Genomic DNA, 26,045 nt, shown 5'->3' with positions numbered 1-26,045 from the left:
GTTTGGCAAAACCAGCTGTCTGGTCGGCTCCCAAAATCAAGTCGTAGCTATTAGTGTCTACTTTGTTGTTGATTTTTTTCTCATTATCTAAATCTTTGGTTTATTTCTTTTTTTTAACATACTGTCTTCACTATACAACTCCCCCTCCTGTTTTTTTTCTCGTTGTAAGCAATAATGCAGTTATCGTTCATATGAGACTATATATTCTCTTGGCCAATCCTCAGAGTGGGTACGAGCCATGGATTAAAGGATACAAACAAACAAACAAACAAGCAGCAGCCATGGAGGACGACCACGTCGAACACCACTGCGGCAGGAAACCCGATAAGAAGAGGTTCAGTCGGCCCGTCAGGTCAGTGTGTTTTTTGTTCGTAATAACTGCATGGCATGAAGGGATCAAAAAACGCCCAGCCTCCGCACAGTCACTGTGAAAGCTAGAAGAGCGGCCTTTCAAAGCCTTACACAACACCCATTGGGTAACTACTGAAAGCACACTTGCTTGATACCAACTAGGGTATAATATTATAATTTTTGCTTCAGTAGGCCGGCATTCACTATGGCATTCTCGTCATTCTTCTGAGAAGCGTCGTATCCGCTGAACATTTACGAGGAATTTTGCGTCAATTGTCCATGCAGTGGCTGACGACGATGAGAAACCATACCTGAAGTGGGTATGCGCCACAGTTATTAGGTGATCAAAAACAAGTGTTTTTAATAGATTGGGACATTGGATGACTCAATCTGTACGCTATTGGCATTGTGCGACGACTGGTGGTTCTTTCGCTCTTTTAAAACTCTCTGCAAGTCATATTAACGCGATGACTTTGGCGACATCAAGCCTGCCTGAGGCAGTTTTGCCAGAAAGTCCCTAGCACCGGTGTGGTTCAGTGGCGGAATACTGATCTCGCACCCGGCGCACTCGCATTGGAGCCACAAAGTGTCATTGGTGCTAGCTTTTTTTTTCTTCCTTTAATCTCACGCGATATGGTTATGGTCACTGGCGGCGGCGGCAGCGGCGGCGGACAACTGCGCGTGACCCGAGTTGTGATCTCATAACATATTTCGCTGTAAAATGCAGAAATCAAGCGGAGAACCTCACGACCACGTGACGGAGAATATTGCCACTGCTATGGCATTTGTTTTTAATTTTATTTGGGTCCAAGAAAGATAGCCGCGATTTGGTCTTGACTCAGAATGTATTTCCTGTAACAGCATATGAAGCGAGCCAATGGTATGATCTAAAAGAGTGTGTGTTAATCATGCAATCTTCACTCTAACCACAGAGTTGCTCTTCTTTTCCATCTTTTTTTTGTGGTTCATCGTAGAAGGCCCTCAGTATAAGGCCACTACAGCGATTATTTTACAATATCGATAAATAATGGCATTTCTATGGTCCCGAGATGCTCCTGTCGAGTTCCTGATAGTAGAAATGTCTTGGGATTTCGAGTGAAATAATAAATGAGTCACAGAATACAAGATTAGTGGTTTTTTTATCGAGTGCCGTACACAGGGACGTAAACCGTAAATCATGCAAAGTGACGCAACAAGCACGGAGGACGAAAGCTAGAAGAGCAAATGCTCAGCGGAAACATGATCGCACTGCACCATTTTTGTCGTGACTCTAGCTGAAAATGACCTGTAGTATTGCTTGTTTAGAGTTCGGAGACTGGTTTATACCAAGTTTTTTCGAGGTTCAGTAAGCAGCGCATCCAGCAAAAGACGGCTCTTACTTCTCCGATACTATTCGCCAATCCTGTCGCCGCACAATTGGGCGCTGCTGTACACCAACCTATGCACTCTTCCTCTATAGGAGTGTTTCAGTTTGCCCATAAACTAGGCGTTAGCATTCCACTTCATTGCACTAGGCTTGAGCTTGAGAGGCCTCCAGAGGTGATGCCATCAGATGGCGCAGGATAAGTCAGGCAAGCACATAACGTAAACAAATGTATTCTGCTTCATTACTTATGTAAACTTTCAGTGGCCACATGTTTCCTAATGCGCAGAGTTTAAAAATTTTTTTACGTCAGGGACACCGGTGAAGCCCTGCCGTTTACGTTTTGGTGCAACAGTGGTTGTGGTGGTCAGCTGCTGACCCGAAGGTCGCGAGTTTGATCCCGCCCGTGGCATTCGCATTTTGATGAAGGTTAAATACAGAGCCCGAGTACTGTGCGATTTCAATGCACGTTAAAGAACGCCAGATGGTCGAAATTTCCGCAGTTATGTGCCATAGTTTTAGGCCAGGAAACCTCTGATCTTCGAGCCAAACACATACGATGGTAGCCTGCCTACTCGATGGCTAACACGTTCGGCAGTACCGGCATGTTGAACGTCACGCGCAGTAGGGCCAGTGGAAAGCCAAGCCGAGAAACCAAAAATTTAGATTTGTGGGTTTTCTACGGTTTTCTCAAGTCCACTATTTTTGATAAATAACGAAAGTTGAAAAATTTCGATTGGTATGTTCGTATGTTTCTTCTTCTGTACATAAGCGCGCCCAGACATATCGATTTTGTTTTCTAGTGAATGTTGATTATGTTTTTGTGCATTTCTCTCGCAATAGCCGCGAGAGACTATTTTTATTTTATTAAGTTTGTTTGTGGCTCAATATGAGTACACGTTCGCTAAATCATTATCACTTTAGGACAGCTGTGTTTATATATTTGTGAACTTATAATTTTCTTTATTCCTGTTATCATTCTCGATTATTATGTACCAGTGTGCTCTGTACAACAAATTCTTGTTGGTGTGTTTATGCTTATGCTGCCAGGGTGACACGACCTAGTCAGGCGTTTATTTAGCCTTTGGTCGTGTCCCCAAAGGCAAAGTGTAATGATTATGCCTTGAATAAATGAAATGAAAATATGAAATTGTCAAAAGAAACTTGAGTGGCATCTATCAATTGACCTAAATTAATTGCCGTAGTCGGTCTTTAGGGTGCTGTAGCACTTATTCAGTGCTATTCTACGCTTTAGCATATAGAGTGGTGCATTCCAGGGTGTGCAAACCACGCAGATGGCGTCTATAACATTGTAATCAGCTCGTTTGATAACATTTTTGTAGTTTCAATGTCATCTTTAACACAATCTTGGTTGCCATTCTTTCAGCTAAACACTAAACGAAGACGTTTTTAACGTTTGCGTGTAGGGAACGGCGTTCTAAGGAACGACGTGCCTGGAACTATAGTTTCTTTTGGGAGGAACGCGGGAACGCCACCGTTTTAATTAGGATCGCGGAACTGTAAAGGTAACTAGTTACACATCTACGAATGAATGCCAGGGGAAACGGCATTTCTTGGGTAAACATTCCATGGCTTTGAACAGGCGCGCGCACACACAGTACGTCATGCAGAACCGGGTTGATGGGTGACTGCGTCAGGCTCAAATATATATCGCTTCTCTGTTGCTTGACTATGATGCATCTTGGTTTTCGCTTCAAGGCGTCCGCCAAAGGCCCACGGAATCATGATATATGATATACCATGATCAATTATTGCTCTAATTTCCGCAACCATCAAAGGTGACACCACAATACCCGCTACAGTCGATGTCAATGCGAAGCTGCCCTGTGTGCAGAAAGAGCAAATCCACTGTTTTCTCAGCAAGTTTAGCGACTGTTTCGCGTCTACATTCAAAATAAAGCAAACATCGACGAGCAGCCGCGCATTGTAACAGACCCTGTTGGGCTCGAACTTCGTGCGTTCCCCGAATACCTTATGTTACCCACCCCGCGGCCGGCGACCGTTCGCCAACAAGGAAGCAGTGCCACCGGAATGCGGGACGATGACTGCCTGCTGGCCACAAAGGACGCGACAACTCCCGTGCCGCTGTCGGGCTCAATTATGGCGCCTTACAGGAGACGAAGCTAGGCTGCAGGTGGCCGGTACACGTGGAAGGTACACGTGGAAGGTACACGTGGAAGGTACACCTACGCGTCCGCCGGACAATCAGAATCAGCGGAGGCGACGGAATTGGCGCAAGGGCCGATTGTATTGAAGGCCTGTCAGCCCGGCATCGCGGGAACTTACTCGGAGGCGCTTTTCCACGACCTGGCAACGCCCGTCGTCGACCATTCCGGGAACCGGTGTGAAAGAAATCTGAGCGATGGTGGAGAACCGATGAGTGGGCAAGAGGCGGTGGGTCTTCGAGGTTGTGACGAGAAGAGACACATCTGTGCGTTCCGATTGGACTGTAAGAGTGGTGCGTTACGATTGGACTCTAAGAGTGGTTGAATGGGGAGACAGGGGACAAAACCAGGGGTGCAGGGACAGTGAAAGGAGGAAGAGAAGAGAAACGAGTAAACGTCTCTATATCCAGATGATGTCGGAGCGGTCGTTTCCTCAAGGTGCCAGCAGATGAAAAGTTCTCGTCTTCGGCTTCCTTGGCGGCAGCAGCAAATGTCGTGCAACGAGCGAGAGGCGAGTGGAAAGAACCAAACGGAACGTAACTGGCTCAGTCGACAGGATCTCAATGGCTGAACTGAGGAGGACAGCGGGGAGCGACATCAGCCGAGACTGACGACAACCACCTTCAACTGACTACCACGCTGCGGGATCAACGAAGCAAGGCTAGTCCACCGGATTCCGAGCAGGAAGAGCGCACCGCAAGGTTACTTCAGGCGGGTACCTCTTGACTTTCTGTTGGGCGCAGGCGATGACAAAGCATTACAACTTGCGAGACAAAGAAAGGGACAACTCGGAATTGAACGGGGACGGGGCAGGAAACATGCAGGCGTTCGGAGTCGCCGACAGCGGCACGGGGGGTCATGGTAGTGTCACGTCAGATACGGCGTTGGAGCAGCAGCTATCGCTGCTCTAGCTTCAATTAAAAAATGCTGAGGCAGAAACAGAGAAGCAGCGCTTGATGCTGGAAAGCCAGCGGCTGCGAGCCCGTAATGGGGCAGAGTCCAACGAGAGCGATGACAGCGTAGCGCTTGGCGGAAGGTCAGAGGAAGACAGGCGACTGAAATTCGCAAGCTTGTTAAAGGGTGTACTGGCACCAATGCCGAACCAAAAGGCGCTTGCGCCAATGTGGTTCGAGGATGTTGAGGCAACGCTCGAGTCGTATGAAGTTCCGAGCGAATGGTGGGCTGGGCTAGTTTTGCCACAGTTGAGTGAAAGGGCACGCGGGCTATGTGCAGGCTTACATAACAGGAGCGCAAAGCTTATGTTAAGCTTAAGTCAAGCATTGTGAAGGGTCTCAGGCTTTCGGCGGCGGAGTACAAGAGGCTGTTTGCGGGATCGAAGAAGGGAGAAAGGGAGTCCTGGGATCAGTTTGCGGTACACCTTGAGAATTATTTCGACTATTATGTCCAGAGTTCAAAGGTTGGCACATTCGACGAACTCAAGCAGCTAGTCGTCGCGGATCGCTTGAAAGAATGTTTGAGCCCGGAAGCGAGAGCGCATGTCATTCAGCGCATGTCACGGAGTCCTACATCAGTTACATTCAGACCGTCTTCTCACTATGCCGCCAAGCTGACGAAAACATGTCGGAGCTTGACAAAGTTTCGCATATTCTAAAGGGTATCGCCGACGATGTTTTCAACCTGTTGGTATTCAACAATGTGTCATCTATTGATGCAATTATTCGAGAATGCCGCCAGTTCCAACAAGGTAAAAGCAGGCGCATCTCCCATCAGTTCCAGCGCCTTCCGAACACCGCTGCGACACCCTCGTGTCTCGACACATATCATCCACCAGACACCTGTGACAACTTGACTCGACTCGTCAGGCGAGAGCTTGAAGCGGCTGCTCCAGCTAAGGTGGGACCAACGTGCCCTGACCCCTCTCCTCCATATATGTAGCCCCTCATTCTAGCAGTCATCCAGCAGGAAATCACCAGCTTGGGAATTCACTCTATTTCACCACCTCCCCGCCCCGACTTCCAGCCGCAATACACGCCTGCACGTCCCTTCCCGACCACCTCTCCCTCAACGTTCCGTAATCCATCCGCATGGCGAACACACGATGACTAGCCGATCTGCTTCTCATGTCACCAAATCGGGCACATTTCCTGCCATTGCAGAAGTCGCTGGGTTCCTCCTGCACAAGCCCTTCCACGTCCCTGCACGTCCCTGCACGTCCCTTCGATGCGCGTTCTGCCTATCGCCATGAGGCCAGCCGTGACCATTTTGCCCAGTAACTTGCTACTAAAGACAGCTACTCCCGCCCTCTATTCGCCCAACGTCGCCAGTCTCGTTCTCCACAGCCCCGCCGACAGTCTTTCAGCACCTTCCCACGAGGTTTTTCGACGGAAAACCAAGTGTTGCAGCTTCCGAAGGTGGCGCTGCATCACTCGGACTGACGGATGTACCTACAAGGATTAGAGGCCAAATTATAGGGAAGTGGACTGGGCTTCACCTCTCTTTCGTGAAACAAGGAAAACTCATTGAACAGGCACTACCAGCATTGATGTACGCAGATGATGTAGTGCTAATGGCCGACAAGGAAGATTTGCAGAGATTGGTGGAAATCTGCGGTAATGAGGCAGATAGGTTAGATTTCAGATTCAGTAAGAAAAAATCTGCAGTCATGATTTTTATGACAATGAAGGTAGTGAGCTTACAATACAGGAGGTCACGCAAGAGATAACAGATAAATACAAATATCTGGGCGTATGGATAAGCAATGGGGCCGACTACCTAAGGGAACACGAAACATACGTGACGACTAAAGGTAACAGGAATGCAGCGGTAATGAAAAACAGGGCACTGTGGAATTACGATAGATATGATGTTGTGAGAGGAATATGGAAAAGGGTCATGGTTCTAGGTCTTACGTTCGGCAATGAGGTCTTGTGCATGAGATCAGAAGTTCAAGCAAGATTAGAAATTAAGCAACGTGGAATAGGTAGGCTTCCCTTCGGAGCTCACGGGAATACACCAAAGCAGGGAGTACAAGGTTATATGGGATGGACATCATTTGAGGGCAGGGAAGCTAGCAGCAAGATAAAATTCGAGAAGCGATTGAGAAAAATGGGGCAGGAGCGTTCGGCTAGGAAGGTATTCAGCTACTTGTACATGAAGAATTTCGATACAAAATGAAGGAAGCGAACCAGAAAATTCACTGGTAAATACTTAGAAAACAGCAGGGGGCCAAACCAAAAAGAATTATCGGTTAAGAAGAAGGTGAAGGAAGCTCAGACCGATATGTGCAGAATTGGCATGATTAAGAAGTCCGCACTAGAGATCTATCGAGCTTTTAAGCAGGGAATCGCCAAGAAAAGGATCTATGATAATACTCGGGGTAGTTCTCTACTCTTTGAGGCCAGGACGGGCGTATTGGGAACCAAGACATATCGGGCCAAATACGAAGGGGTAGACAAGGTATACAATGCGTGTGGAGAGGAAGATGAAACTGCTGAACACTTGAAAATGGTTTGTAAACGGCTTCACCCTATAGTTCAGGATGATGGCGCAGAGATTTTCAAAGCACTGGGGTTTAGGGACAGGGGAGGCATAATAGACTTTAAGCGAGTATAATTACCTAGAAGGAAATTATATGATTGGTGGCTAAAATAGAGGCACGAGTGAAAATTAAACCCTTTACTTCAAAGTACGAATCGTCCACCACACTATTTAAAGGAATATATATATATATATATATATATATATATATATATATATATATATATATATATATATATATATATATATATATGAATCTAGATTTTGGTTCATTAGGTATTACGGCTTGGTGGCGCTAGCCACCGCCCGATCTAAAGGGCACAGCCATATCCATCCATTCATCCATCCATCCATCCATCCATCGACAGAAAACCCTCTCTTGATGATACGGACAAAACGTAACCTTATAGACGTACAAGTAGATGGCGTCCATATCACTGATCTTGCCGACACTGGCACTCAACTTTCCGTGATGACGAGTTATTTTCGCCGCAAGCTGAAGAAGGATCTCACACCTACGACCACTCAGTTCGTCCGTGTTGCGGATGGCGGAATAGCATCTATCGTAGGAATGTGCTCCGCTCATGTAAGCATTGCGGATCGACACACAGTTGTTTTCTTCACCATATTTTATAAATGCCCCCACGGCATAATCTTAGGCCTCGACTTCCTGTCCGCGCATTCTGCCCTCATAGACTGATCGACCAGTACGCTCCGACTACACTTGCCCGAATCAGAATCTCTTGCACAACGGCCGAGTCGCCTCTGCACAACAGGACACGCGTGCCTCCCTCTATAGACACTGACGACACTCGTCTCAATACCACCAGTTCCCGACGGTGACTATGTTTTCACCCCCATCACCGATGTCCTAATAAATCGTGGCATTACATTGCCGCACTCCCTTCTGTCCGTCGCAGGAAATCCCACGTGTCTTCCAGTTGTCAAGTTTAGCTTGACGCCTCAAGTGCTGTCACAAGGGATCTCTTTGGCGTTGCTCTGAACCTTAGAAGACAATGCGGCAGATGTCTTTACGATGGCCGCTTCTTCTGACCCCAACACTCAAAATCAATCTGACACTTCCTTCGACAGCACTATTACGTCGATGATCGCTTCCAACTTAACGCCACAGCAGACTGACGAGCTCCGCCTGGTTCTGCTGTCCTACATCGACGTTTTTGAACTCAATGACCGTCCATTAGGGAAAGCTACTGGTATGACCCGCCGCATAAACACTGGTAATGAGCATCCTATTCATAGGCGTCCATATCGGGTGTTGGTGGCCGAGCATCACATTATCCAAAGTGAGGTCGACAAAAGGCTCGCCAAGGACATCATTGAGCCATCCTAAAGCCTTTGGGCTTCTCCTGTAGTGCTAGTCCGCCAGAAAGACGGTGCATGTGGTTTCTGCGTTGATTATCGGCACCTCAACAAAATTACCAAAAAAGACGTGTACCCTGTACCACGAATTGATGATGCTCTTGATTGCCTCTATGGGTCCCACTATTTTTCCTCTATAGATTTCGTTCCGTCTACTGGCAGATAGAGGTAGATGAAATGGACAGTGAAAAGACTGCATTCATCACTTCCTATGGCCTATATCTGTTCAAGTTCATGGCCTTCGGCCTTTGTAACGCCCCAGCCACCTTCGAACGAATGATTGACTCCTTATGTTTCCTTCCAATAGCAGCTTTGTAAAAGGCAGCAGCATTTCGCAGCTTTGAACGGCGAAAAATGAGGAAACACTCTATGGGCGAGGTAAGGAAAGAGGCGGATAAGCCCGAGGTACTGCGACTAGGACGCGCAATCAACAATTCTATAATTTTTGAATCCACAATTTCAAATAACCTTGCACGCCACCTTATAGACCATGTGCATTGTGAAATTACAATGTCGAGTAAAGGAAGAATGTTGTTTGTTTCACGTTCCGCCGTGAATGGAATCGCCAGCCTAAATGAATTTAGGTGTGCTATTTACACACCTAAATATTACAAGAAAGTCATACTAAGAGAACAACAAATACTGTCAAATCTTTGCCGTCTAAATGTGTATTCCTATTTTAGGAAAAAAAGCAAATTAAGGAATGTGCGCAATACATGGATTTCCGAACGCCTATAAAGTTATTATTTAAATGGTCATTCATCGCAGTCCTACATATTGCATATTATGCTTGACGGCACTCTATTGGATGCATGCGTTTGTGCACTGAAATTGCTCGCTGTGCAGGCACCCCCTCTCTAAGGGCGAGTCGACGGCTGACAACGGTGACCGCAAGTGCCTCTGCCAAACCCGGAGCTGGTAGCCGGCCAAGATCCCAGCGTGGCTGGCTCCATGATGAGCATCATCCAAGATGTGAAAAAGATCGAGGTCAGGAATCTCCATCGAATGTCTCGCGCATGTCGTAATTATTCGCTGCATCTAAAGTCAAGAGAAATTTGACAGGACCACGCCTATTTCGACGATCGATAAGTCAATAAGTGTCTTCAAAATGTCGTGGCTCTAAACTATGTTCATCCCGCCAAAGCTTCACCAATCCGTTCGTTCTGCCGAAGTTTGTTGGACGAGTTCAGCGAAAGCATTTTAGTTAGTCAAAAGAAACAGACCCAAACCTTTTCTCTCAGCGCCCGCGCCACGAAATATTTACACTAAAACGAGACAGCACGAGACCCATTCGAACGCACCACCTCTGCCGCCGAACACAAGTATTAAGATAATGATAAAGGCTGAAACGAGTCACCTATATAGAACAAAAACAATTACAAAATACTGGTGACTCAGCACTCGATAAGAGAACCTGTTGTAAACAGCAGTTTTTTTTTTTTCATTGAAATTGAGCAGTCTCTAAACAAGTATAGCCTTCAGTTATGACAATAGTATTTTGAACTTAAGGTTGGTCCTTGAATGGAACAGCAATAGCGCAGCCCCATCGCGTTGTAAGACAGATGTGCACTACAAGCGCTCAAATTTTTCGCGCTTTGTGAGAGTTTCTTGAACTTTGGAGCTTCTTGTGCAGGGCCTCATCCATCGAGGGGTGCCACGTCGGTGGAATGAACTTGCTTAGGTCACGATGCGTGCTGGCGCCGCCCGGGGGAAGGGAGGGGTGCGATGTTTTTTTTTGTCTGTGAGCACTGCAGTGCAGAATATTCAGATGAACGAAAAAAGAATGATCGAAATTTGTGTAATAACGGAACTTATTAGCCTTCAATCCTCAGCAGACAACGAGAAAAAAGTCTTCTTTAGCGTATCGCTTTGTCACTCTGCCACTAACTTTTAAAAAGCCGGTTCCAATCACCGCGAGTGTCGCTTTGGGGTGGCTCGATTCACCCAAGAAATGTTGGCCCCGTATTTGCATGTTACACTGCAAATGTCGTCGAAACACGATACTCTTGCATCTGGAGAGAGCGAACAAAACGTTTATTTGATGTCCTGCACAAGAAAATTTGGGAATTGTTTGCTAGAGGCGTGACGTTAGTGCCTCGAGCATGCAGCGGAGGCGAACGAGCACATCAAGTCACGCCCCACGTGAGACAAGAGCGCCATCTGGCAGTTACCTAGGAAAACGAAGCGCGCGCGCCCTACGCGCCCGTCTCGGTGGTCATAAGGTGTACAACGCGAGGCGACATGTAGGTGCCACCACCGTGTCGTCTTAGCAAAGCGTTGGAAATATTTACCTTTTCGTGCAAGCGTTGCCTAGGCACCGAACGTGATAAATGCTACGGTCCTTATAATTACTTATGTATGCCTTTTCTAGTTAGAGACACATACAGAATAATGAAGTGTTTTTATGGTGTCTCAGATATGCACAATATCTGCTTTTTAATTGACAATCGCACAAGTATGAACGCTGAATCTTAAGCAATATTAGTGGGTGCTGCGGATGGGGTCGGCCGTTTGGAGTACCGTTTCGCCACTTTGATGCCGTTTAAGGTACCATTGAGGGCAGACAAACAGACATATTTACTGAGAGGCAGACCAAAAGTTTTGCGTCCAAGGTCCCCGAGAAAGACTATCGGCTTTAAAAAATTCTGAGTGGGACATCCGTTTCCCGCACGCCACCGTCGATGCGATTGGCTCACTCACATCACGTGACTTCGCAACGCCATATTCCTTCCAAGCGCTGTCGGTGCACGCACGTTGAACGCGCAGCGCGGCCATGATTTTCGCATAAGCACCGTTTCTAGAAGTATCTCTGCGGTTTTTTAACCTGCCATGCATATGCGAGGAAGTATAGCTTAGCAGAAACTGAACGTGACCTGAGAATCTCGTTTATTTTCGCAATCCGTGCAGAGAAGATGCCGAAGAACTGCTTTCTACATGACTGCAGAGAATTGATCTCAGAGAATTCGCTCTCCCCGCCACGGTGGTTCAGTGGCTAAGGTACTCGGCTACTGAACCGCAGGTCGCGGGATCGAATCCCGGCTGCGGCGATTGCATTTACGATGGAGGCGAAAATGCCGTGAGCCTGAGCGCTGGAATTTCGGTGCACTTTAAAGAACGCCAGGTGGTCGAAATTTCCGGAGCCCTCCACTGCAGTGTCCCTCATAATGAAATGGTGGTTATGGGACGTTAAACCGCACATATCAATAAAACCAGAGAATTGCTCCCTCCAAGAACACTGGTTTCTGAAGTAATCTACGAGAAGTTTGCTGGAAATAAACTCGTGTGACAGAATATTTGGACTCGCTTGCTGGATGTCGTGCCGATCGGTTGTGCCCCTACGATCTCCGAGGAGAGCACAGCTGTGGTCGACTGGCTCACCCTACGCCATTTCCTGCCGCCGACAAGAGCTCTCGCTGAGTGGTTCCCCGTCCTAGGGCTCCTGACACCGTGTCCATCTTTGGTATCTTCTCCTAGCTTCTTGGTGTCGCTGTCCCTGCGCCATGCTTTCTCCGTCCCCCTCTCTATCTATATACCTTTAATCCTATCTTTTTAATCCCTCCTTACCCCAATCCCTCGTGAGCTACCGCTGAGGTGTCGCACACTGATGCAGACAGTTACGGGGCTCACTTTTCTTTTCTTTTTGAGAGTCACATGAGAAATGAAAAAGTATTTCACCTTATGCGACTTCTCTGCTCAGTGATGCAAAACACGCACTACAACCTCTTCAATTTGCTCGGCTGATTATATCTGAATATTTTGAACAGACTGCGCATGCATTAGGAGTAAACAGGTCACGCATCACAGAAATATCTAAAAGTAAGTAAAATAACTCTTTATGGGCAGACCTTGAAGGCCATTGTGGCGTGATAATTTGCTGTGTCGCAAAACACGAGCGTGACTGATAGATTCCGCATGAAACTTGATCATACAAAACGCTATCAGGAGATGTTATTAGGCTAATTTATTGCAAAAACGAGGATGCTAACACGCTGTATTCCACCGAGTGTACCTTTACAATACAGTTGATTGATTGATATGTGGGGTTTAACGTCCCAAAACCACTATATGATTATGAGAGATGCCGTAGTGGAGGGCTCCGGAAATTTAGACCACCTGGGGTTCTTTAACGTGCAGCCGAATCAGAGCACACGGGCCTACAACATTTCCGCCTCCATCGGAAATGCAGCCGCCGCAGCCGGGATTCGAATCCGCGCCCTGCGGGTCAGCAGCCGAGTACCATAGCCACTAGACCACCGCGGCAGGGCCTTTACAATACAGTTGATGTTCACAATGAAAACAGGTGTCTTTTACATTTCCAGTGAGTTACACTCGTGGTTGGGCCAGTTCGAACAGCTTCATGTATATATATATAAATAGAACGTGCATTTCGCGCTTCTTTCTTTTTCGTCCTAATTAACCTTGTATAGACTTCCATTGTACTCCAAGTGCTCAGATAAACAGGAAAGACTGTTTCCCATTAGCAATTATTGCCGAGCTCATTGGTTAGCGACATTATCAGTACCTAATTGAGATAATGTGATTGTTTACCATACGCTTAGAAAATATTTTGGCTTCGCTATTTCTGAGCAAAAATGTAAAAACTACTGTGTGGACAAAACCCTAATATGCGCGCATGACGCAAAGAAGGTAGAAACTGAACCGAACTTTCAACTGCTTACGCGCTTTCAACTTGAACAAATAAAACATATATGCCGCGGAGCACAGCAAAATCTCAAGAACACGCCTCTTCTCGTGTCATTTAGGTGTTCTCCGTTCATTTCTAACCGCCAACTTTTTTTACGAATCGGTTAGGAAATAACAACACATTTACAAATGTGTCGCTGTTTCCTAAACAGTGACTGCACATTCAGCAGACTGCAATGTTAGCTCAAACACGCAATATTCACTCAGTGTAGAAATAAATGATTTCTTGCGTGAAGTGCCTGTACCGAGCGAACACCTTCGTACTAAGCGAACGCACCCGTGGCACGAAACGAAATTGATGAAGTAATGATGGCCGTGAAGAGAGTTTGGGAGTAGACGGAGATACTCGCCACAAATTAGATTCACAATTACGTGGCTTGCGGTGCAGTTCATTCGCAATCATCGATAACTCAAAATCGTTTCTATATCAACCTATTGAAGAATGAAACACACATAGTACAGTTCAGGCGAGCGTAACACGATATCTGACGGAAAGATTAGTCTCCTCTCCACGCACAATAGCAACGGGCCGGAGGGCCTCAAAAAAAACTAGCTGTCACCGCTTAATGTTGCCCGCGTGCAGCCTACCTTTTTGGTACTATTATTCACGGGACCATAGCGGTATAAAATGGAAATATTAAACGTGAAGCAGTTTATGGTTGAGCTTAATCCGGTGCGCTATTCTTACTGTGCATACGCAACAGCTGGGCCAAACAATGCCAGAACGCGTTCACGCACTAGCGCTAAGACGCTCTGGCATCTCCCTCTTATACTCCTTCAGCAGTATTCTGTTGATGGCGTCGGGGAACGAGATTCTGCAACCGCGCGATGAACAAATATGCTCCCGCGTGTCGTTGCGATGAATCTGCGTGGCGTGCTTCAACAAGAGTTTGGGACGAATAACAGCAGCAGAAACTACACTGAACTCATGGTGTGCTCCACTTGCAAGGACGCGTTAACATCGCGCAAGGTATACCCGTGTAGAAACGAACTTAAAGCCGATCCATTCGCTACTTCACATGTTACTCATGGTTCCCTTTAGTATAGGAGATGGTGTTTTTCTTTTTTTCAGTGACTCTGTTATAGCGCCTATGCTACCACAGGCAAAAGAGTTTAGCACACTTGGTCCTTGCGCCGCTTCCACTGCCATTCGGCGAGCGCCATCGCGTGAGGCAAAATGACGTCAGATGTTTATTATTTGCGTGGCGAAGCCAACTTTACAGACGCGATGGCTCGGCTGTTGCGCCAACTTGTTTCCGTCAGTTCCATCGCCAATGCTTTTTCGAACTTTGAAGCAGCTGCCAATGATGGTTCGGGGCAAATTTAACTTTTTCAGTAATCGCCAGCGTGACTGTACGCACAACAGTCTTCTGACCCCGGATTAGAATGGTCCCGCCATTCGTTCGTGAAGTTTCTTTAGGCGCCCTTAAATACATAGTTCGCGCTTTGTGGCCACGTCAGAAAAGCTTGTGAGCACGCAGTAAAGAATTGCAATATTTTCTGTACAACATGTGCAAGCGAGCTTTTTAGCTATTAGATCGTAGCATGCTTGAGAAAGCTGTGGGAGTGAAACAGCCTCCACTGCAGTATTCTTTGAGCGTGGGACTCGACAAACGGATACACTTTTGCCCAAAGCCTGTGGCCATATACAGCTTCTCTAAGTGCAGTTCACCTCCGGTTCACTTTGGGCACAATTTAATTGCCTAATTAAACTTTAGTTAACTCCGCTATTCGACCTAAAGAAACTTGCGATTTGCTTTATTACTCACTTAGATCACTTAGCTCACAATCTTGTTGTTGCACGTATAAGCTCCGCTTCATGCCCTGCGCTGCACCCGGAATCAACCGAACGCTGCAGTATTGCCGTTGCACGCGTCATTCTACCCGCAGACGCGATGCTGTAGAACACCTGCGCCGTTTGAGTGCAATCTGACTCAGCGCAGGCGAATGCAAATAAGGCAGGCCACCAACGCGGGAGACGCCACGTCGCTTTCTGCGTGCCCGACGAGTATATTCACTGCGCATCCGTTGAACATAATTTGGCAGACCTATGCCCCCTTTCCTCCCGTAGGGAGCATAGTAACTCTCGTGGTGGCGTTGTCTAGTGCTCCTGGCGTTGTTCGGTCATTGCTTTGAAATTTTTATAACTGAAAACAGAAATGCTTTTGTATCTGGTGAAGAATAAAATGTGTTTTTATCATTTTCAGCACACCGTAGCGTTGGCCTATTTGTGACCACATGGATATAACGTGTGACCAATGGCGTCAAAGCAATCAAAACGAACGACCAATCTCGTCACTCGCACGTCATGACGCGGCGCTTCTCCGATCACAGAAATAGCCATTGTGTGTCGCTGTAGTCTGAGAACAATGTAGTTTCTCCGCAGAAATAAAATTATAACCACTTATTTTTTGGCGTTCCCGCTCGCAACACGATATCGGTGTGATCCACCATTCGAGAAGCAGTGATATCTACGCGCGTAACTCAGGCCGCAGGGCCCTTTAATAATGGAATACTTACACAAGGCTTTAAAGGACTTTTAGCATTGCTTTGGGCTGAGACACACGCATCATCTGTAAACCATCAACCGCCTATATAGCCCATAACATAATTAGGCAAACTGCGTTGCTCAAACAATTTAGTTAGCGAATTTTTCGATCACCTAAGGTGGAATTTACTTATTTTTAAAAAATTGTATCACATTTATGCACTCGCGGTGTCGAAAATAGTTTTGTGTCCCTCTTTTGTGACACATTTAGAGGAAATATGCCTGTACCTCTTCACTATTGCTGCGTTTTTCTCAAAACACCATTTTTATAATGTGTGACCTTTTAATCGGATCCATTTGGGATAACAAACAAACTTTTCTCGTGTGTCTACTAGTGGCAAATACATAATGGGAAGCAGAATTAATAGTCAATCATGGTGCATTTTTATTATGAAAAAAAAACAATCATACCTGGCAATTTTCATACGCCGACAAATATAAAATAAACATAACTAATCTATTGCTTGTCATACGCTCATAATTTCAGTAACACTTCTGTGAAGGGTTTCTTGCTATTTTGGTGCAGTGCTTAAAAAAGATAACTTCAATTACCATATGTCAAAAAATTTTAAAATAAAGTAAAAAATGAAGTAAACAACAATCGACACAATTTAAGCTAATTTTGAGCCCCAATACGAGCCGCGCGTTTTCATTAGAATCGCCTTGCAGATTTTCTAGCCGTAACCAATGTTGCCACTTCTGTATAGCCAAAGTGAAAAAAAAAACAGCACGAAAAACGAGAAACCAGACGAAGAGGGTCATAGAAAGTCCCCTATTTCTGTTTCCCTTTTCGTCTGGTCTCTCGTTTTTCCCGCTGTTTCTTTTTCACTATGTCGTACCAAGGCACCCAAGCAACCACTTTAACTGTATGGCCAAATCTCGATACTCACTTTGAAAGTGTCAGACCTCGCGTTAAAATCAATTTGTCGTGCACGTAAAACCCCGCACCTCACGACGACGTGCAAACCAACGTGGTCTTAATGTGGACAGCTCCCAAAACTTAAGCAGGATACTTAGTAGATAAAGCACTTTTTTCACAGACTTGAATACAACAGATGACGACGCCCTTGACTGCAGTGCATTTTTGGAGGGTCTCACATATAGGGTTTTAAATGCTATGGTAATGTGAATGTGGCTCGCGTAGCCAGCCTTGTTTACATAAAAACTATGCAGAGTACTCGGCGCTCTCTGAAGTCGAAACGGTAGTCTGGCGTTATAGAACTTCCTCCTGATGATTAGCATCCTACCCTCGAGTAAACGACGTTTCCTGGCATGATAATTGGGTCGTTAGCTACGTATTGCATCAGAAAGAAATGAGACGTCAAAATTGTCTATCAGTTACTTTGATACCTGTGCGACCGTTGGAAGGAAGACATCGGAGCGTGCGTACGTCCTCGTGATTGCGCTCGTGCTGGACGAATTCGAACGCTTTCGCGGAAAGCGATGCGATGCATTTTGATAGGAACGTGACTTGATGAATAAAGAGTCTTTTTAAATGCGGCGTGATGGTACATCCACTTCGTTTCAACTAATGTGCGTTCGCCATCACTTCGCAGCCAACTTTATCGCGTCATGCACTTTCATAAAGCGAAAACCCAAGAACTTGAAAGAGCTTTGCCTCGAAGAGTAAAACGCAACAATGTCCTCCGAGCCTGTTTTCATCACTTCGCCTCTCGGTGGGTGGCACAATTCAGGCATTTTGAGCGTGTTACGTTTACTGTAAGTACACCTGTGGTGTGCCAGGCCTCTTTTTGCGGTTAGCCGCACACGTTGTTGTTCAGAATGATAGTTAATTATAACCTTTTGTTGGGCAGTTCGAACATTTTCCGGCCTGCCATGCCATAATTCATGTCTCTTGGCACTATAAATCATTCATGTAGCAGGATGTGTTTTTTTTTTATTTTTAAGCAATTTGAAGCGTGGCCGTAGCTCCGTGATTGCACACCTGTTTGCCACACACAAGTTCTTGGCCCCCTTTAAAAGAAAATACCCCTTTATTAGCATTTGTTTTGAATTTTCAGGCGCGCATACCACTGTTTTTCTCTCACAAGCAACTATACGTTAAGGACAATACGAGAATTTCTACGAAACGAGCTATTTAACGCTGTCGCGCTGAAGTTTCCGTAGTTCCCTGCACTGGCTCAGAACATGCACTAGGTAGCTGTCTGTAGCGCACCAGAGAATCGGTAAAACTGCCTAATCTTGCTATCGGAATGGCGGATTGCCACCATTTAGAGCCTACATATGAGAATTTCTAATGCGTCTCTTGAGCAGCATAAACTACCACATGATTGGCTAATAGCGCGAGTCGTACCAGTACACAAAACAGGTGATAAACATAAAGTATAAAAATACAGACTATTATTCATTACATGCGCATGCTGTAAAACATTCGAGCATATATTGTCAAAAAGCGTGTTTAGTTTTCTCGAAAGCTCAAACAGGCTATATCCAAACCAGCATGGATTTAGGAAACGTTTATCCACAATCACCCAACTTGCTGAAACAGTGCATGATTTAGCTGAAATAATTAATGAAACAGGTCGAATAGATGGAATTTGCTTAGACTTATCGAAAGCCTTTGATCGTATTTCTCACTCGCGTTTAATTTGTAAATTACTTGATCTTGGAGAAAACTTAAATATTATTAGGTGGACTGAATCATATTTAGCTGATAGGACACAATACGGGGAGGTGAAAGTAAAGAAATCGAGAATGTTAAATCTAACGTTTGGTGTTCCCCGTGGATCAGTTTTAGGACCTGTTTTATTCCTCTGTTTTATAAGCGATATTACAAGTGTCCTTAGTAGCAAAATCACTGTTCGTCTGTTTGCAGACGATTGCCTAATATACTTTAAAATATCTTCTCATGAAAATTACCAAGACTTAGCCTCCGCACTCCAATCCATTGCTGGTTGGTGCACACAATGGAAAATGAAAACAAACCAAGAAAAAACGGTATACGCCCGCATAACTAGGAAAAAAAATGTGTCAGTTTTCAATTACATATTAGACGGAAAGCCATTGACACAAGTTAGGCACTTCAAGTATTTAGGCATTACGATATCAGATGACTTATCTCGGAAAAAGCATATTACTAACTTATGTAATGCCGCTGAGGTTGAACTCTGGTCACTTAGACGTAAGTTGAAACTTGCTTCCCGAGATGTTAAACTAACAGCATATCTGACTTTGATACGTCCCGCACTAGAATACGGAAGCATAATATGGGATCCACATACAAAAAGCGAAGCAAAAAAATTGAAAAAATACAGAGGCGTGCAGCAAGGTTTATAATGTCGAAATATAGGTATATAGACTCAGCGACCGAAATGCTGACTCAACTAAAATTGCCCGAGCTTTCATTGCGACGAAAAGTGGCTAAACTAAAATTCATACACTTAATAAAACACAACTACTTCAACTTCAAACCCTACAAATTCATAAAAAAACAGAACGTCATGTATTTCACGGGTTGTTACATCTAGCCATGAGGACCAGTTTGTGCCTATCCCTACAAAGGTTGACACCTTTAAATATTCTCTCTTCCCAAAAACGATTGAAGAATGGAACGCACTACTCCTTAGCATAACTCAAATTAATTCCACAGAGGAATTTGAAAAGATGGTAATGGCATATTACTCCTCTAGGTAACCACATCAAGGCGTTGTTACCTCCTCTCTTCTACCTAGAGATGTTCCCTTTTTTGTGTATTTTTCTATAACTGCACGTCACGTTGATAGGAAAATTTCCTACGACGCTGAAGTTTGTGATGTATATGATATAGCCTTCGTAAAGTGTGTTGTAGGAAGTTATGCTACAATTCAAATCGTTGATCACTACTGTGTAAACCTTAATTAATATACCTGTTGGATTGGTCCTCTGTTAAAAACTGCCTGTTGTGTCGTCTTTCTTGACTTCATTTTGTAGTGCTTGTGTCAACAAGTGAAGTGTATTTCTTTACAACACCCTGTAACGGCTTTTGGCTAATAGTATATATAAATAAATAAATAAATAAATAAATAAATGAAACGCCGCTCTAACATGAAGCATTTGCTTCTTTTCTTTTCTTCCTTTGCGGAAAGGTGAGTGTGGACTACATTGACCGCACAATGACCGAGGTTCTAGAGCGCATCAAGTTGTGCGATCGGTGGACCCCGAACGAAGATCAGGCGGCAAGCGGTGGTGTCCGTCGCAAAAGCCTCTAGGGCCACCTTCAGTACCAAGGACTGCGGCATCGATCACACCTGTGGGCCAGTTTTGAAAACCAAACTACGCCTGCCCTTTAAGAACCATGAGATTCTTTGCTTTTCAACTCTTCAAAATTTATTGAGCTAAAATTTTCAAGGGCCCCAATATATCTGACAATAAAAGCATTTGCAAAAGCAACGTGTCTGGCTCATCTACGTCGCCACTCTTAAAATAATTTGTCTATACTGTTCACGCAATCAATTTCTCTCTGCGAAAGGACTACATTTGTCGATAGGCTGTCTAGGAGTTTTGATATTTGTCACCGGGCTCATATCTTACAACTGAACTCTCGTGGTGAGGCAAACTACGGAAGCGCTATCGAATGAAGGTATTCCATAATGGCCCAGTATATCTCATCTATTTTGCATCAATCCGTTATTTTAATATGACGACATATAGCACTTATTTCTTCCTTTGTTACTGTATTATTAACTTTTATAGACCAGCTGGTTCGGTATATGCATGGCGGTTCATCTGCAGTTACAGCTTCAATTTTAGCAGCGAAGCGTCATGCCATCTTGGTTTCCACGCAACTTTTATATACGAATAATTGATGAAAAATGTTCCCTGCTCAATATACTTTGTTCAATAGATATCGTAAGATGTGCGGCCACAGTTTCCGTGTCATTTCTTACATGCAAAACTGCAAAAAAAGGACGCAAGCTCCGTAAATACACTTTGTTCAATGGATATCGTACGATGTGTGGCCACAGTTTCCGTGTCATTTTTTAGATGCAGATCTGCAAAAAAACGACGCAAGCTCCGTAACTACAAAACCTTTGATGCATGAATCTTATAAGGTTCAAGAAAAACACAAAAACACAGAATCGACGTTTCAGCGCCCCATATCAAGGTATACGGCGCCGAAACATCAACTGTTGTTTTGTGTTATTTACGAATGACGACTGTATCTTTTGTTGAACTGTAATTTTTTCTCGCCAGACGAACTTTGGTCGAACCCTGGACATTATGAAGTGACCACAGCGTAAATTGCTTCTGCGACGCGCTTGAATAAATATTTAAATGCACTTGCTTCGATAGCCTGCTTCCCGTTACTTGCAATCAAGACGTAACATGTTTGCATAGAACTCTCCACTTTTGGTGCATTCTCTGAGGGCCTTTTTAAGGAGTGGAGTGTTTCGTTGCACTGGGAGTGTGAACAAAAACAATCAACGTTATCATGAACCACCACGTGCTCTATTCTACATCTCAGTCCTCCTGTTCGCTCTGGCAACGCGTACGAAGCTTTATTTGGCAACTCTCATGGTTGAGAGATGGGGGCAGAACGAGGCAGAAAGAAAGAAGTTCCTCAGGAGGTGGCGGGCACCCCACGATCCTAACCAGCTGGGCTATGTAGGTGTACTGGCAGAGTGAAGCGGAGCTAGGAGCGAGAAAATGGAGAAAAATTACGCGAACTAGATTGTTTCTTTTGCGAATCATTCGAAAGGCTGCACGTGAACCTATGTGAGCCACACGGATCCGGTTCTCAGAATTCACAGCAAGTTCTCCCAGCGGGTGAAGCCAGTTGAATGAGTTTCTCGCCGTGAAGTACTTTTTAGTGCCACAACGACTCAGCGCTCAGAGAGAGCAGCACGCAGACATGGCAGGTGAATCCAGCTGCAGGAGCGTATCCTGATTTGCGTTTCGCCACCCACAAGGGCCTGGTGCGCAGAGAGAGCGACACGCGCTTGTGGCGGGTGAAACATCGGCAGGAGCGTATCGCCGTTTACGTTTCGCGTCCCACACGGACCCGGTGCTCACAGAGAGCAGCACCCGCTCGCTGAGGGTGAAGCCACTTCTAGAAGCGTGTCACCATTTACGTTCCGTGGGCCCTACGGATCCAGATCTCAGACAGAGCAGCACGCGCTTGTGGCGGGTGAAGCCATAGGTAGGAGCGTATCGCCGTTTACGTTTCGCCGGCCACACGGACCCGGTGCTCAGAGAGAGCAGCACACGCTCGATGCGGGTGAAGCCAGTTGCAGAAGCGCATTTTCGTTTACGTTTCGCGGTACACACGGACCCGGTGCTCAGATAGAGCAGCACGCGCTCGCGGCGAGTGAAGCCAGTTGCAGAAGCGTATCGCCATTTACGTAATTCCCCATGCCACACGGACCTGGTGCTCCGAGACAGCAGCATGCACTCGCGGCATGTGAAGCTAGTTGCAGGAGCGTATCGCCGTTCACGTTCCGCGAGCGACACGGACCCGGTGCTCGGAGAGAGCAGCACGCACTCGCGGAGGGTGAAGCGAGCAGAAGTAGCATATCGCCTTTACGTTCAGGAGCACTTTGTTGTTTACATTCCATCGGACCTGGTGCTCAGAGAAAGCAGCACGCGCTCGCGGTGGGTGAAGCCATTTGAAGAAGCGTATCCTACCGCGAAACAACCAGAAGCGTATGAGAAGCGTTACACCGTTTTACGTTCCGGGGGCCATGTGGACCCGGTGGTCACAGAGGGCAGAACGCACTCGCGGTAGGTGAAGCGTGTTGCGGGAGTGTATCGTCGTTTACTTTCTGCGGGCCACCCAGACCTGGTACACAAAGAGAGCAGCACGCGCTTGCAGCAGATGAAGCAAGTTGCAGGAGCGTATAGCTGTTGGCGTTCCGCAGGCCACACAAGCCCGGTGCTCCGATAGAGCAGCACGTGCACGCGGCAGGTGAATCCAGCTGCAGGAGCGTATCGCAATTTAGGTTTCGCCACCTACACGTACATGGTGCAGAGAGAGAGCAGCACGCGCTCGCATCGGGTTAAGTCAGTTGCAGGAGCGTATCGTCGTTTACGTTCTTCAGGCCACACAAACCCAGTGTTCAGAGACAACAGTACGCGTTCCTGGCTGGTGAAGCATGTTGTAGAAGCGTTTCGATGTTTACGTTCTGCGGGCCACACGGACCCGGTACTCAGAGAGAGCAGCACATGCTCGCGGTGGTTGAATCGAGAAGCGGGAGCGTATCGCCGTTTACGTACTGCAGCCCACACGGATCTGGTGCACAGAGAGAGGAGAAAGTGCTCCTGGTGGGTGAAGCCAGTTGCAGAAGCATATCGCCGTTTATATTTGAGGGCCACATGGACCCGGTGCTAAGAGGGAGCAGTACGCGCTCGTGGCACGTGACGCCAGTAGGAGGAGGATATCGCTGTTTACGTTCTGGGGACCACACGAAGCCAGTGCTCAGAGAGAGAACTATACGCTCAAGGCGGCTGAAGCCAGTTGCAGAAGCGCATCGCCATTTACGTTTCACGTACCACACGGACCCGGTTTCGCGCACCACACGAAGCCTGTGCTCAGACAGAGCAGCACGTGCTCGCGGCGGGTGAAGACAGTTGGAGAAGCGTATCGCCATTTACATTCCGTGGGTGCCATGAACACGGTGCTCAGAGAGAGCAACACGCGCTCACGGCACGTTAAGCCAGTTGCAGGAGCATATCGCCATTTACGTTCCGCGGGCCTTACGAAACCAGTGCTCAGAGAGAGCGGCACGCACTTGTGACGGGTGAAGCCACCAGTAGGAGCGTATCGCCGCTTAGGTTTCGCGGGCCCCATGGATACAGTGGACAGAGAAAGCAGCACGCGCCAGCGGCAGGTGAAGCCAGTTGCAGAAGCGTATCACCATTTACATTCTGCGGGCCACACGGACCTGGTTCTCAGAGACAGCAGCACGCACTCGGGGCAGGTGAAGCGAGTTGCCTGAGCGTCTCGCCGTTTACGTTCTGTGGGTCGCACAGAGCCAGTGCTCAGAGAGCAGCACGCACTCGTAGCAGGTGAAGCGAGTTGAAGGAGCGTATCACCATTTACGTTCCCCATGCCACACGGACCCAGTGCTCCGAGAGAGCAGCATGCACTCGCGAGAGGTGAAGCGAGTTGTAGGAGCGTATCGCCGTTTACGTTCAGGAGCGTATAGCTGTTTGCGTTCCACAGGCCACACGGACCCGGTGCTCAGATAGAGCAGCACACGCTCGCGGTGGGTGAAGTCATTTGCAGAAGCGCATCTTCGTTTACCTACCGCGGCCCAACCAGACTCGGTGCTCAGAGAGAGCAGCACGCGCTCAATGCGGGTGAAGCCAGTTGCAGAAGCATATCGCGTTTACGTTCTGCGGCCACATGGACCTGGTGCACACAGAGAGCAGCACGCACTCACGGCGGAATAAGCCATTTGCAGGTACGTTTTGCTATTTACGTTCCGCGCGCCGCACGGACTCGGTGCTCAAAGAGACCAGCACACACTCGTGGCGGGTGAATCCAATTGCAGAAGCGTATCACCGTTTACGTTCCGTGGACCGTACGGACCCGGTGTCAGAGAGAGCGGCACGCGCTCGATGCGACTGAAGCCAGCTGCAGAAGCGTATTGCTGTTTACGTTCTGCGAGCCCCACGGACCCCATGCTCAGAGAGAGAAGGATGCGCTCGCGGCGATTGAAGCCAGTTGCAGAAGCGTATCGCCGTTTAGGTTCCGCGTGCTACACGGACCCGGTGCTCATAGAAAGCGGCACGCGCTCGATGCCGGTGAAGCCAGTTGCAGAAGCATATCACTGTTTACTTTGCGCGGGCCACACGGACCCGGTGCTGAAAGAGAGCAGAAGCACTCGCAGTAGGTGAAACGAGTGGCAGGAGCATACGACGATTTACGTTCCGCGGGCCACATGGACCCGGTGCTCGGAGAGAGCAGCACGTGCTCGTGGCGGGTGAAGACAGTTGCAGATGCATATCGCCGTTGGCGTTCCGTCTTCCACACGGACCCGTGCTAAGAGAGAACAGCACGCGCCCGTGGCGGGTGAAACCAGTTGCAGATGCATATCGCCGTTGGCGTTCCGTCTTCCACATGGACCCGTGCTAAGAGAGAACAGCACGCACTCGCGGCGGGTGAAGACAGTTGCAGATGCATATCGCCGTTGGCGTTCCGTCTTCCACATGGACCCGTGCTAAGAGAGAACAGCACGCACTCGCGGCGGGTGAAACCAGTTGCAGAACCGTATCACCGTTTTGCGTTCTGCGGGCCAAACGGGCCTGGTACTCACACAGAGCAGCACGCGCTCGCGGCAGGTGAAGAAATTTGCAGAAGCGTATCACCATATCCAATTTATGTACCACACGGACCTGATGCTCAGAGATCAACACGCGCTCGCACCGGGTAAAGCCAGTCACGGGAGCGTATCGGCGTTTACGTTCCTCGGGCCACACGAACCCGGTGCTCATGAGAGCAGCACGAGGTCGATGCGGGTGAAGCCAGTTGCAGAAGCGTCTAGCCGTTTACGTTCTGCGGGACACACGATCCCGGTGCTCAGAGGGAGCAGCACGCACTCGCGAGAGGTGAAGCGAGATGCGGGAGCATATTGCCGTTAACGTTGTGCAGCCCACACAGACCTTGCGCAAAGAGAGAGCGAAAATCTATCCTGGCTGGTGAAGCATGTTGAAAAAGCTTATCGTTGTTTACATTCAGCGCGCAAAACGGACCCAGTACTCAAAGGGAGCAGTACGCGCTCCTGGCTGGTGAGGCCAGTTGCAGAAGCGTATCGCTGTTAAAATTCCACGGGCCACACGGACCAGGTGCTCAGAGAGAGCAGCACACGCTCGCGGTGGGTTAAGCCGTTTGCAGAAGCATATCTTCGTTTACCTACCGCGGGTCACACGCACATTGTGCACAGAAAAAAGCACGCGCTCGCGGCGGAATAAGCCATTTACAGGAGCGTATCGCTAATTATGTTGCACGCGCCTAACGGACTCTGTGCTCAGAGAAAGCAGCACACACTCGTGGCGGGTGAAGCCAGTTGGAAAT

At 47.2% G+C, this 26,045-nt stretch overlaps 1 long non-coding RNA gene across 1 annotated transcript; it reads left to right on the top strand.

Moving 5' to 3' along the window:
* The first annotated feature begins 273 nt into the window (after positions 1–273).
* On the top strand, positions 274–20,388 carry LOC142776784 (uncharacterized). Its single transcript, XR_012887806.1, has 3 exons — positions 274–352; positions 9,625–9,765; positions 20,116–20,388. It is a non-coding gene; the product is annotated as an uncharacterized LOC142776784 (long non-coding RNA).
* The last annotated feature ends 5,657 nt before the right edge of the window (positions 20,389–26,045 follow it).

Source organism: Rhipicephalus microplus, chromosome X (genome assembly GCF_043290135.1).
Source record: "Rhipicephalus microplus isolate Deutch F79 chromosome X, USDA_Rmic, whole genome shotgun sequence".
Taxonomy (NCBI): domain Eukaryota; kingdom Metazoa; phylum Arthropoda; class Arachnida; order Ixodida; family Ixodidae; genus Rhipicephalus; species Rhipicephalus microplus.
This window is presented reverse-complemented; position numbering and strand designations above follow the sequence as displayed.